The sequence below is a fragment of the Triturus cristatus genome, chromosome 6 (genome assembly GCF_964204655.1).
Source record: "Triturus cristatus chromosome 6, aTriCri1.1, whole genome shotgun sequence".
NCBI lineage: Eukaryota > Metazoa > Chordata > Amphibia > Caudata > Salamandridae > Triturus > Triturus cristatus.
In genome coordinates this window covers 1,791,535,098-1,791,548,827 of record NC_140589.1, presented here as the reverse complement: position 1 = coordinate 1,791,548,827, position 13,730 = coordinate 1,791,535,098, and positions in this window count along the sequence as shown.

The window sequence follows — 13,730 nt, the reverse complement described above, 5'->3', positions numbered from 1 at the left end:
GCGCATACCGTCAGGGACCTTCCTATCAATCCCGATTTGCCCCCTCATCAAAGGGAGGCTATAGACTCTCTCCTCCTTCGGTTTTCAAGTGTATTTTCCGATCTACCGGGGAGAACCCACTTAGCTGAACACACTATCCCCACCCCCGTAGGGGTTACCGTCAAACAAAAACCCTATCGGATACCTGAGGCACGGCGGGCGGCCTTCCAGACAGAAGTACAACAGATGCTAAAAACTGGAGTGATCATTCCCTCTCATAGCAACTGGTGTTCCCCCGTAGTCTTGGTGCCGAAACCGGACGGAAGTATTCGGTTTTGCATAGACTTCCGTGCCGTCAATAGGGTCTCCAAGCAAGATGCTTACCCACTTCCTAGGGTCGACGAACTAGTTGAGCGCCTTGGTGAGGCCAAATACATAACCACTATCGACCTCACCAAGGGGTATTGGCAGATTCCCCTAGCTCCTGCCGACCAAGAGAAAACAGCCTTCTCGACTCCCTCAGGTCACTTCCAGTTTACTGTCCTCCCTTTTGGCCTACATGGGGCTCCGGCCACCTTTCAACGGGCCATGGATACCCTACTAAAACAACATCTTCCTTATGCTTCTGCCTACCTGGACGACATAGTTGTCTTTAGTAAAACGTGGCCAGAGCACCTCCGACATCTGGGCAGTATACTGGAAAGTATAAAAGAAGCAGGCTTCCACATCAACGCAAAGAAATCCCGGGTGGCATTTCAACAAGTGAAATATCTGGGTTTTCTGCTTGGGGACGGTAACATTAAACCTCAGGCAGACAAAGTTGCGGCGGTTCAGGCTTTGCTGTACCCCAGAACCAAAAGGGATCTTAGGGCATTTTTGGGGTTGGTAGGTTACTACAGGAGATTTATCCCCCAATTCGCCAATCTGGCTGGTCCCCTCACTGATCTCCTCCGCAAGACCCAGACTTCTCCCCGCCTACGGGCGCCTACGGCCCTGGAGTCTACTGCTTTCCAGGCTCTCAAAGATGCTCTCACCTCCTCCCCAGTGTTAGTGACCCCTGACTTTCAGAAACCCTTTATCCTGCAGACGGATGCATCTGGGGTTGGGATAGGGGCAGTGCTCTCCCAAGAGGATTCGGAGGGCTGCGAGCGTCCTATTTTATACATTAGTAGGAAGCTTTTCCCCCGAGAGCAGGCTTACTCCACAGTGGAGAAGGAGTGTTTGGCCGTACGTTGGGGGGTGGAGAAATTGCGCTATTATTTGGAAGGCAGATCCTTTATCCTCTTTACGGACCATGCCCCTTTGACCTGGCTTCAGCGTAACAAAGGCCACAACGAGCGCATCCTCCGCTGGTTCTTGGCATTACAGCCCTATCGCTTTGAGGTACGACATCGGAAAGGGCTGGATCAGGGGAATGCGGACTTTCTCTCCCGATACCCCATTTCCCCCGATCGGGAAAATCCGGGGTTGGGGATGTGTCGCCAGGCCTCGGGAGAAGACGAGGGGTACGAGGCAACCCTCATTGATGACAGCTTTCCACCTCTCCTGCAGGGTGCTGGCGGCCCCTTTAACGCCGGCTGGCTCATCGCGGACGAGGTAACACCCCCTGTGACGTCAGCGGCAGGGAACCAATCAGCCGCGTCCATCCCCCGTAAGACGGAAGCCCGCGAGGAAGCCAGCGCGAAAGCCCATGGAGGAGAGTCAGGAGTAGCGGAGAAGGCGAGCGAGGAGAAGAGCGGAGAGCGAGAGGCGGTGGTCGATAGCGGAGCGGAGCGAAGTACGGGTACGACGGAGGAGGTGGAGCAGTCCGGAAGAGGCGACTCGGAGGTCCATACCAGCCGGGACGGAAGAGGTGCAGAGACAGGAGGCCAACTTCACGGCATCTCGCCCCGCCACACGCCCGGAGGAGTGTGGCTGGGAAAGGTACGGGGCCGGATCCTGGGGCTACTGTCCACAAGGGGAGGGAGTTAATGAGGGAGGATTTTTGCTTTTGTGTGGGGAGGTCACGGGGTGTCTTGAGGGGGAGGTTTGGGGTATTTTCTTTTTCCTCTTTCTTTTCTCTGTGTGTTCCCAGTACCCGAAACACTCACAGAGCTTCCCCCCCCTTGATCACGTGTGTACAGTACGGTGACGGACCCCCGGTGACCCTTCACTTCCCTTTCCCCCTCAAATCCCTGAGGTATCAGGATAATCACCTAACCCCTGATCTTACCTTCCCTTTTCACATTCCGCTGAGGCAAAACCCCACCAGCAACGGGACCCCGCCGAGGTGAAGATAACCGAGACGGACAAGACACCACCCTGACCGGGACACCTACTTGTGGGACTGCGACCTCCGCCTTCCACCATCTTGAGAGGGAGAAAGAAAAGAGCACATCCGGACACTGTGTTTCCAATAAAATCTCAACACTATCAATTCGTCTAGTGGCGTTCTTATCAGAGACCCGGAGGGGATAGCGCCTAGGTGACAGCCTGTCTGCTCGTGCCAAGCTACCACGGGGGTCAGCAGGGGCTATTTTAGGAGTGTACCCCCTTACCCTGACTAGACGCAAGGGCCCCTATTTAGTCAAAGGTACCTTCATCTGCCAACTAGAGACCCCCAAATCTAACACATGGTATGGGTCATTCAGATTGGATGTATTGCATCAGTTGAGGAGAGTGATATCTGCATTACGACCTCCACCTAGACCGACATAGTTTGAGGCATTAGACGTGTGGATGCGAGCAGCACACATGAAAATCAGAGAAAAATCGCAGGGAAGGGTGAGAAAAGAGATGAAAGCATATCAGGATGCCCGATGGGATGCACAGTTGAAGAGGTGGAGGGTAGATACTAGGGGTGGTTGGAATTTGTATAGTCGCGCTACGCAAAGCTACGCAAAATGATAAAAAATCTCCGCAAGCACGCAAAAGTTCAGCGAACATGCTGGATTGCTTGTTCTGCCCATTCGCGATGTTTTTTTTCTAGTTCCCGAATGCTGTTTGCGTGCTCGGGGAGAAATATCTAGCGAACACGCATTATGAAAGCCCGAACAAGCAAAAAATTCCGCGAAGCCGCAGATCGCAGAATTTTTGGCAATTCCACGTTCTTTGCGGAACGCGAAATTACCCAAATTCCGCAAATTCCGCGAGCGGAACTGAATTTACCGCCCAGGCCTAGTAGATAACATTGAGGGAGAAAGGTTATATCCATTATTAGTAGAAGGAGAAAGAGGTAACAGAAAGGGGGGTGATGGAAGTAATTCAGACAACAGCCTGTTAGACAAAGCCTGTAATCCCTTTTCAGAAGAAGGAAGTAGGGTACTGACAGATGTAGTAAATATGGGAAGAACGGAAGCACTACAACCAGCTCCTTGAGCGAGAGTAGTGGGAAGGATTTCAACTGGGGCAGAAAGAATAGAAACGGTAGAAGTTGGAAGGACTGAAACAAGCGGAGTCAGCACTACCATACGTCTACCGGAAGCCCTTACGGTACTGGTCACCATAGGATCAGTAGTTTCAGTATACAACACAAGCCATGGGGAAAGCCGCAGTTAGCAACAGGCAGGACCAGGAGAAAGAATCAATTTGGAGGGAAATGCAACCATCAAAGGGATGGGTAAATTTGTAGTGCCCGTAGAGACATGTACACCATTGCCAACAACCGAAAACCCTTTGAGGGTGTGTGAGGTCTGGATCAGTATGGATAAGTTCACAGTCTGATTTAAGGATGTGGGAACCTCCAGCAAGAGGACCCATGGAGAGGATACTGGAGGTAGAAATAAATCAGGGAGCTTCTGGAGGCCAAGATGTCTTGCAAAATACAGTATGTGTAGACTGACGTAGAGAACAGAGTTGTAAAAAGGAAGGAAAGGTGAGAGTGCCAAATCAGGGAACCATTAAGGCTGCAATAAAGACAAGCTTGTTAGACATGGTGAAGTTGAAAGCAGAATTAGAGGAAATAATTGAAGCAGTACTGCCTTTGGATAGGATAGGACTGTATGAGCAGGATGAGTTGTTGTTTGTGGCGAAGGACATTACTCGTAGAGCACGGTGAGTACATAAGAAATTGACTGAATTGAGCCAGAGGTATAATGTGGACCTGAACAAAACTAAGATGTTACAGAGTAATCATAGTTCGAATTACAGCAATCAGACATTGGAAGTGAAAAGGACGATGGGTTTGAAGATGCACATTCATGAGCTGGTTATAGGAGTGCGTGCATGGAGCAGGCTTGACAAGTGGGAAGAAAGGTGGTCTAAGAAATAGAATTTCAAAAAGGGGATAGGAGATACGACGCCACCTGGAGGGGGGAGGAATGCGGGAGTAGAGGCTTACCGAATGCGAGGTTATGAAAAAGTTTGAGCAAGTGATCACCTGGTTGCAGTCTAAGGTTGTCCACAAGATATTGATGGGGTCAAGATAGAGCGAACCACTTAAGAACCTAAGGAAACCGTGCACGCTTATCATGAAAGGCTCCAACAAGCCTTCAAGCAGTACAGTGGGCTGGATAATTTAGACCCGAAAGACATGGGACAGTTTGTTTCCAAATTTGTGTTAGGATAAAGACCAGAGATTAGCTTTATGATCCAACAGCATTTAATCTGCTGGCAAAATAAATCCATGGATGAAATCCTACGGTATGCCAGATTTTGTAGCGACAAGGTGGAGTCCACATAGAAGAAGATGAAGAATAAGTTAATGCTGGTGCAGATTAAAAATTCAGATAGGGGAAAGCAGACTCCGACAGTTGGAGGAACGTTAGGTCGGAGACAGGGAATCAACCTGGGAGGGACAGCAACATGTGTCAGCTCCTATAGGTTCAGGAAGAGGAAGGGGAATAGATCCCACGACAGGAGTAGACATAGTAACCTTGAAGAGGACCGCTACCTGCCATTATAGTCACAAAATCAGACATTGGAAACGCAAGTGTACGGCAAAACCAGTAAATTAGAAACAAGACGATGAGATAATACAAGTGCCTGATGTTATGAATACAGTAATAAGACCGAGATGCCAAAAGGGAATTAATCAAGGCGGTAAAATCCAAGAACAGAGCCTTGATTAGCGCTTCAAGGGGCAATCAAAGGAGAGTTATAAATGAGGCTAAGTTAGCATGGGAGAACCAGTTCTGGTATGACCTAAAGGTTGCCAGCCTAAGGAAGGACCCTAAAGGTTTCTGGGACCTACTAAGAGCTAGGGACAAGCCTGTGGACTCATTAATAACATGCAATATACCAGAGGACGCATGGTTTGATCACTTCTCGCAGCTCTACACTGTGCACCCAGGTGTGGGGACAAGCATGATAGAATGCCAGCCCATAGTATCTTGTGAATTTAATGAGGAGCACTTGTTCACAACCAAGGAAGTGGTAGGGGCGATTACATGTCTTGTCCCCAACAAAGCAGCAAGGCCGGATGGCCTACCAGGGGACTTGCTACGTATTAACCCAGTGGAGTGGGGGAAACTCATCGCTGCCCAACTGAATGCTACCTTCAGTGGGGCAACTCTCCCGGGCTCATGGAAAGGTGCCGAAGTTGTACCCATCTTTAAAAAAGGGAGTCGGACTGATCCAGCTAACTACCGCCCCATAAGCCTCTTAGACTCCTCACAGAAAGTGGCGGGAAAAGTGGTCTTAGGTAGAATATTACAATGGGTTGAGGAAAAAGGCATTCTCTCTGACTATCAGGCCGGTTTTAGATCGGGTATGGGGACGATAGAGCAATCTTTCCGGCTTCTGATGCTCTATTGGAAAGTAGTTGTGTTGGCCAAGGGCAGTCTGTATCTCGCTTTTATAGATTTGCGGACTGCCTTTGACCTAGTCCCGCGCAGCCAACTCTGGAGTGTGCTTAATGACCAGGGCATCCCACCATACCTTCTAAGTCTTTTGGTAAAGTTGCATGCTGACAACTTCGCGCAGATCAGGTGGGGTAACCAGGGCCAAAAAACAAAACGAATATCTGTAAATAGAGGAGTACGCCAGGGGTGCGTTCTAGCCCCCACTCTGTTCTCTTTGTACGTAAACGGAGTGGTGGAACACTTATTGAAAGTTCCATCAGATGCACCTTCCCTGGCCGGTAGAAGAATACCCACTCTCCTATTTGCAGACGACACCCTCCTGATCTCCAAAACCCCGGTAGGCCTGCAGAGCCTGTTCACTAGTTTCAAATACTTTTGTGATGTAAGGGGGCTAGTTATCAATACAGATAAAACCAAGTATCTAGTCCTCAATCCACCGAAAATGACAATCAAACCACCAACTCTAGATTCTGTTTCCCTAGAGAGGGTTACTGAGTTTGATTATCTTGGCATTCGCCTTTGTGACTCGATGAGTTGGAAATGTCACCTCCAAAAGATGTTGTTGACCCACAAAAGGGTAGTGGGTGCCCTTCTTAAGGAACAACGTGCCTCATCCCTTAAACCCATTGCACCCATTCTTGATATTTATAGGGCACGGGGTGTTAATGCAGCTCTATATGGGGCTGAACTATGGGGGGTATATAAGGCGGATCAGTTATCACGCTCAGAAAGCAAGTTCCTTAAAGACTTAATGGGGCTTCCCTATAGTACCCCAGCCCTCCCATTGTTATTAGATATGGGTACGAGATCAATCAGTGACCAGGCTAGGCTCCGCCCTCTCCTCTTATGGGCGAGAATCTGGAGAGTCCCAGAAATGTCTAGCTTTGCGGATGGCCTAACCGATGTGCTAGATTCACTGGGATGGCCCAAGATTCAATGGCTGAGGGAAGTCAAGTGTCTTCTCTTCAAGATGGGCCTTGGCGACGCCTGGGACAACAAATCAGCCCCCCCAAAGTCTGTGTTAAAGAAAATATATTGGAACTGGGTAGCTGATGGTAGATCTAGCAATCCCAATTTGTGCAGGACTACCCTGGACTTTCTTTTAGTAAAAGACATGCCCCTATGCGAACCATACTTGGATACCGTCACAAAGCGCAGCGATAGGGCATTGTACTTTCAATTTAGGATAGGCCTACTTCCCATCGGGGAACTAACCTCTAGGTGGAAGGCCCCGGCCCAAACAATCTCTTTGTGTCCATTTTGTGAGAATAGGAAAGAGACAATCCCGCACCTGCTTTTTGAATGCCCGGCCTATGCACTACCCCACAGTAGATGGCTAAAACCACTTTGTAGAGATCTCGGGACAAGGCACTTCATGGAGGCATTACGTATATTAAAAAGTGATCCACGGCCCTTCTTTGCTTGTGGTATAGCCAAGTTTCTAGGTTGGGCTTGGCGCATTAGATCAACTAGGCTTTTGTACCTTGTTTAATCTGTTTTTTAAAATGATTTTACTTAATTTATTGGGACCATTTGCAGCATGAATTGTATGATTACGCATTGGCTCTTTTTACTGTTTTATTGTTCCATGCTAATTGTATTGCTTTTTAAGATATTTTTTATATTGAAATAAAGCCTATGATGAGAATACAGTAATAAGACCTAGATCCATGAATGGGGGAGTTATAAGTCAGCAGATGCAGGTACCCCAACCTCTGAGAATCTCACAGACTAACCAAGTGTACCAACAGATGCCTTTCATGGAGGCTTCCGATGACTTCAATCCAGGCCCATCATTATGACGGTGCCCGAGGGGGGAGGAAGACTGCACTCTTGGAGGAGTCTTGGAGGTAGACCAATGAGGACCGTATGTGGAGGCAGATATTGACGGTCATCCCATTACATTCTTGATTGATACTGGTGGTACCTGTTCTACAGTACGGGCTACAGTGGGCCCAACCATATCCCTCTCGGGACAGTTGATCCAGGTTGTAGGAGTTTGCAATAGGAGGATGACAAATCCTTTAAAAGATGAGTTACCTGTAAGGATAGGAACATTCCAGGACCGACATCAGTTGCGATTCGAGTCCAGTCTATCTGTTGGGGCGTGATCTTTTGTGTAAGCTAAACTGTACCACCTATTGCATACCCAAAGTAATAGAGATCCAGACTAATGATGCAGATATCACATTTAATTGGGGAATCAAAATCTCTGTGCAGAAATGTTTCCAGCGATAACGTTGGGGGAATTGCCATATGACTTGAGAGACGCTATTTCTCCGGTAGTGTGGGATCTTACAGGTGAGGATATTAGAATAATTCAAGGGGTTAAGCCAGTTCAGATACAGGTCAAACCCAATGCTGAATTTACGAGAACACCGCAATGCAACCTGACCCCTGAAACGGTGGCAGGAATAAAACCTGTGATCAAGTACATGATTGCACAAGGCATCCTAAAGGAAATTAGAGGAAGTTCATGCAATTCACCCATTATGGGATTGCATAAGCCAAGTGGTAAGTATAGGATTGTCCAGGACCTGAGAAAGGTCAACGAGATTGTGATTCCATGTTGTCCTGTGGTACCGAATCCAGCTGTGATCCTTTTCCAAATTCCTTGTGAAGCAGAGTGACTTCCTGTCATTGACTTGTGTCATGCAATCTTTTCGATACCCTTACAAGAAGAAAGCCAATTTTTATTTGTTTCCGGTTGGAAAACCGTGTATTAACGTGGTGTCGTATCCCACAAGGGTATACTGAAAGTACATCTATTTTTAATCAGATCTTGAAAAAAGAACCTTGAGAATCTAGTGCTGCCACGGAACTCAGTACTTGTCCAGTACATAGATGATCTTTTGATCGCCTCTGAAACTGAAGATGCCTGTAGAATTGGCACTGTCGCTCTGTTAAATCATCTGGCAGAAAATGGACACAAGGTGTCACCAAGCAAACTTCAGTACTGTTGGCCTGAAGTCCAGTATATGCGTCACTGCATTGAAAAAGGCAAGAGAAAGGTGTCACCAAACTGTATTGAATCAATCATGCAAATGAATTAGCCTAAGACTCAGAAAGCAGTTTGAATGTTCTTGGGAATGGTTGGCAATTGTCGACTGTGGATTCCCAATTTCTCACTGAAGGCGAAGCCTCTGCTGAGATTGGCACGCAAAGATGTGAGTGATCCGGTACCATGGGATGACGACTGCTCGGTCGTTTTCCTAAAGCTGAGAGAAAGCCTGTGTAGCGCTCCGGCTTTAGGAATGCCTGATTATAACAAAGCATTTTCACTCTTCTATGGGGAACTGGAGGGTTGTGCACTAGCTGTACTCACCCATACACATGGGGGTGTCCGTACACCAGTGGCCTATTTTTCAGCTACACTAGATCCTGTAGCTTCAGCTTTGCCCGGTTGTCTCAGATCCGTTGCTGCAACAGGTGTCAGCATTGAAAGATGTGAAAGTATTGTAATGGGTCACCCGCTTACTATTTATGTTCCACACTCAGTAGAGCTCCCAAAGACAAGAACCAAGACACAGCATTTGACAAATAAAAGACTCACACACTATGAGCAAGTTATTCTTGCATCAGAGAATGTGACTATGAAAAGATGTTCTTTATTAACCCCTTCCCCGCTCATGACGGAACCACTCCGTCATGAGCCACGGGTGCGTGTGCTCATGACGGAATGGTTCCGTCATGCCGCGGCCGTTGGCGGCCGCTCCTCCCACGCGGCGCTAATTCCCCGCCTGTGCGGGCGATTAGTGCCGTGGGCGGAGTCATGACGGAACCACTCCGTCATGAGCACAGCTCAACCGTGACTCATGACGGAGTGGCTCCGTCATGAGCACAGCCCCACCGCGCTGCCCCCAAACCCCCCCAGCACTGCGGCGGAATTCCTGCCGCAGCCAAGGGGTTAAATCCTGCTACTTTGTTGCCTATTCCAAACACACAAGTGGGAGATTGTGAAGACCATGACTGTCTTGATGGGACTAAACTTTGCACCAAACCGAGGCCCAACATTGTTGACGAACCTCTGCCTAAGTCAGATCAAATTCTTGTTGTCGATGGTTTGTGACTAAGAGACAATGTGGGTTATCTGAGAGCAGCGTTTGTTGTTTGTACCATTTCCAAAGTTGTGGAAGCTGCTTGTTTGCAAGGAGTACACTCCGCACAAGTCGCTGAAATCATTGCTTTGACACATGCGTGCCTTGTTTCGGATCAAATCCGAGTCACCATCTACACTGATAGCCAGTATGGGTTTGGTGTGGTTCATGACTTCGGACAGCTATGGTCACAGAGGGGGTTCTCAACGTCATCAGGATCTCTAATTCTAATTAGGAATGGGGAATATGTGAGACAACTATTGGAAGCTTTACAGCAGCCAAAGGAAGTGGCAGTAGTGAAATGCGCTGCTCATGGAAGGGGAGAAGATTTTGTCACAAAGGGCAACCGCTATGCGGATGAAGGTGCGTGTTTTTGTGCGGTACATGCTTTCATTTTCAATGGAGAATACATAGGAGAAAGCGCAGAAAAGACCAAGCTCAGCATGATGCTACCCATAGCAGACACTTGAGATGAGGTTAAGCGTCTGCAGGAAGAAGTCTCAGAACAGTAAGAAGCTGGTTGGATTACAGCAGGATGTGAAAGACGAGTTTATGGCATTTGGGTATCAATTGATGGTAGAGCAGTATTACCTGACTGTTTGTTGAGTCCTATGGCAAGACAGATACACAGAGTAGTGCACCTTAGGAGAGATGCTATGGTGCGAGTGTTCAGACAAACGTGGTTCAACACTAAGTTTTGTGTGTATGCTGAGGCAGTGTGCAGTCGATGTGTTACATGTCAACAGATGAATGCTGGAAAGAAAACTGTGGTTGTGTGGAGTCACATTGGAAGATCAGGGGGTCCTTTCAACAGGATCCAACTTTCATTGAGATGCCCTGGTGCAATGGACTGAGGTATGTTTTAGTGGGAGTGTGTATCTTTTCACGATGGGTTCACGCATATCCAACTAGGAGGTGTGATAGTCTCACAGTGGTAAAGTTACTGCTTAGAGAGCATATACCAAGCTTCAGATTTCCAACCTCATTGGATAGAGGAACTCACTTCCATAGTGAGATCATGAAGCTGTTGTGTACTGCCTTACAGGTTGATCAGAGATTGCACTGCAGTTATAGACCAGAGGCGTCTGGACTAGTGGAGCAAGTTAACAGAACTCTCAAGATGAGGATGACGAAAGTATGCTCTTATACATCATTGAATTGGCCTGATGCGCTCCCCCTAGTGCTGATGACTTTGCGTAGCACTCCAAATAGGAGAACAGGACTTTCGCCCCAGGAGATCCTAATGGGGAGGGCGATGCTCTTGCCTGGGGTGCCAGCCACAGCTTTGATAAACCTCACAGATGATTTGGTCCTCGATTATTGTATTGGATTGGCAGATGTGGTTTGCTCTGTGTCTCACCAGGTTTAAAGCTAGGACTGCACAGACCTCGAGGGATCTCTTGCATGATCTGAGCCCAGGGGACTGGGTATTAGTCCGCAAGCATGTGAGGAAGAACTGCCTTGATCCATGGTGGCGAGGTCTGTACCAGGTGATCTTGGTGACAAATACAGCTGAACAGTGTGGAGGCTTGCCGAACTGGATCCATGCCTCCCACACCCTCTGAGTTCCAGAACCCTCGGAAAAAACAGCTCCTCTCCCTGTAGAAAGTCCAGCTGTGGGTGCAAGGCCAGGGGAGAGGGAAAGTCACGTTGTGGGGGTTCTTGAGTAAGCTGGCCAGGTCGAGCTGAGGGAGGTCACTCTACACAAGACCCAGGTATGGACTCTGAGAGAGACAGTACCACTGCGAGCGGTATAGAGTTGAACTCATCTGAAGTGACTGGTGTGAGAAGTGGCCAAGTGCTGGGGAGAAGAACTAGAACTGAGAGAGAATCATGGCCGGTGAGACAAGAAAGATTGAACTTGAGGCGGAAAGAGATATCGCTCCCTGTCTAAAACATCAGAGTCAGAACAGAGTGATACTGAAGAAAATCAAGGGAGATTAAGAAGATCAAGTAGAGTGGACATACCTAATCACAGATGCAGGAAACACCGAGGACTGGGAGACGGAGATCTGGATGAGTGAGGTGAGGTATCTCAGTGCTGGAGATTGAAATTGAACTGTTGGTCCCTGGAGTTGAAGCCTACGAACTCCTGACACTAACTGTACCGGACCCTCCGAGACTGAGTGGCCTGCGACATCTGGCTCTACGCGAAGTTTCATTTCCACATTGTGGGCGCCTGCCTTCAGCTCAAGACTTGACAGCCTTAAGGATGGAAATCTTGCAACATGTTATCACAAGGCTTGGCTCCGATCTCATTAATGATGAAAACTGAACTGTAAATAAAGCTGAGATTTTAAGAAGATAACCTAGGCCCGAGTGGAAGAAAAAAAAAGTTAGGGACCGTTCCATAGAAGGAGAAAGAGGGCTAGGGAAGTCCTTGAACTGTATTATAAACCAAGGATGAACGAATTCCAGGACTTCAACCATTGTATGAACTTTGTGCACGACAATTGAGAGGTGAAAAAAGCCTTTGTTTGATTCTCTTGCAAGATGCAATCTGAACTCAATCCAAAATGGAGTCTGGAAATTCGAACCGAACACAGAAATGTATAATAGGCACACTTATAGTAGGCGCAGGTTTAGTTATAGCAATAGTTATCACTATATCCATGGTTGAGTCACAAGAAGCAAAGACTGATGGGGTGGGAGTACCGGGGACATCTACACCTTCTACCTCAAGCGTTAAGGAAGATGCCTCAAAATCCGATAAAGCTATGATAGAAGAAACTAGTCGCTTGTTACACATAGATTTATCTAGAGGTGATTACACATTGATGACATATGCCAAGTTGTTGTATGAGTAAGTGAGTACGATGGATGTGAGTGATTGTTATGTGTATATGCAACTGCCGTCAGTAGAGGAGAGAATTAGGTATCACTACCTTACCCTGACATATGGTATTACTTGTAGTGTATTGCTTAGTATGTTCTATGGCAAGGGACATTTTGAGTATTATTTATCTAATTATGATGATGTGCTTTCAGAGGTTCCAGCTTACAAGTATGACTATTATAAACAAGAAGAGAGCATGGCTTAGTACTTTGTTCCATTAGATATAGCTTATGCACAATTTGACCTCTCTACTGACTGACATAGAAAAAAAAATTGTCGACCAAATTGAAGACAGACATAGGCAATCACTATTTAGGTCAGACGTAAGAGACAAAAAGATTGAGTGGACTAAAGAGGAGTTAACTCATAAGGCAAGGGAAGATATGGCCCAATAGCTCTAGATTTACAGCAACAACAGAAACTATGCATTAGACAGCCCCAGACATATTATGATAAGGTATTTTTGGTTGCAAGTGTTTGAGATCATATATTCTTGCTTGAAGATTCTGTAATGCAGGAGACTATAAAGGTAGTGCCAAATGTGTATTATGTGTGTGGAAGGAATACGTATGTTCGATTGCCTCTGAATTGGTATGGCACATGTTACATGGCTGCCATATTTGCCAAGATTTACCACGTAGAGGATTTGTAGCCATTGGAAGGGAAGCAATTTTGCAGAGAGAAACGAGACACAAGTGCGGGAGACTGTGGGACATATGTTTGGAGCAATGATACAGATTCTGGAAGTGGTTTTGAATTATATGAAGATCATAGAGTTGTCGACTCTTATGGATAAGTTGTCAGTAAATACAGCTCAGTCTTTGTTGCTTATAGATGGAGAGTTGGTCTCGATAAGGGCTATGGTAATGCAGAACTGCCTTGCCCTAGACGTATTGTTAGCAAAAGAGGGCAGAGTCTGTAAAAGTTGAGTGTTCAACAGTGCTGTACTTAAAATCCCAGACCATAGTAAGGACCTGAGGAAGTACATAAGTAACATCACTGAGATACATCATGGGATACATAACCTGGCAATAGAGG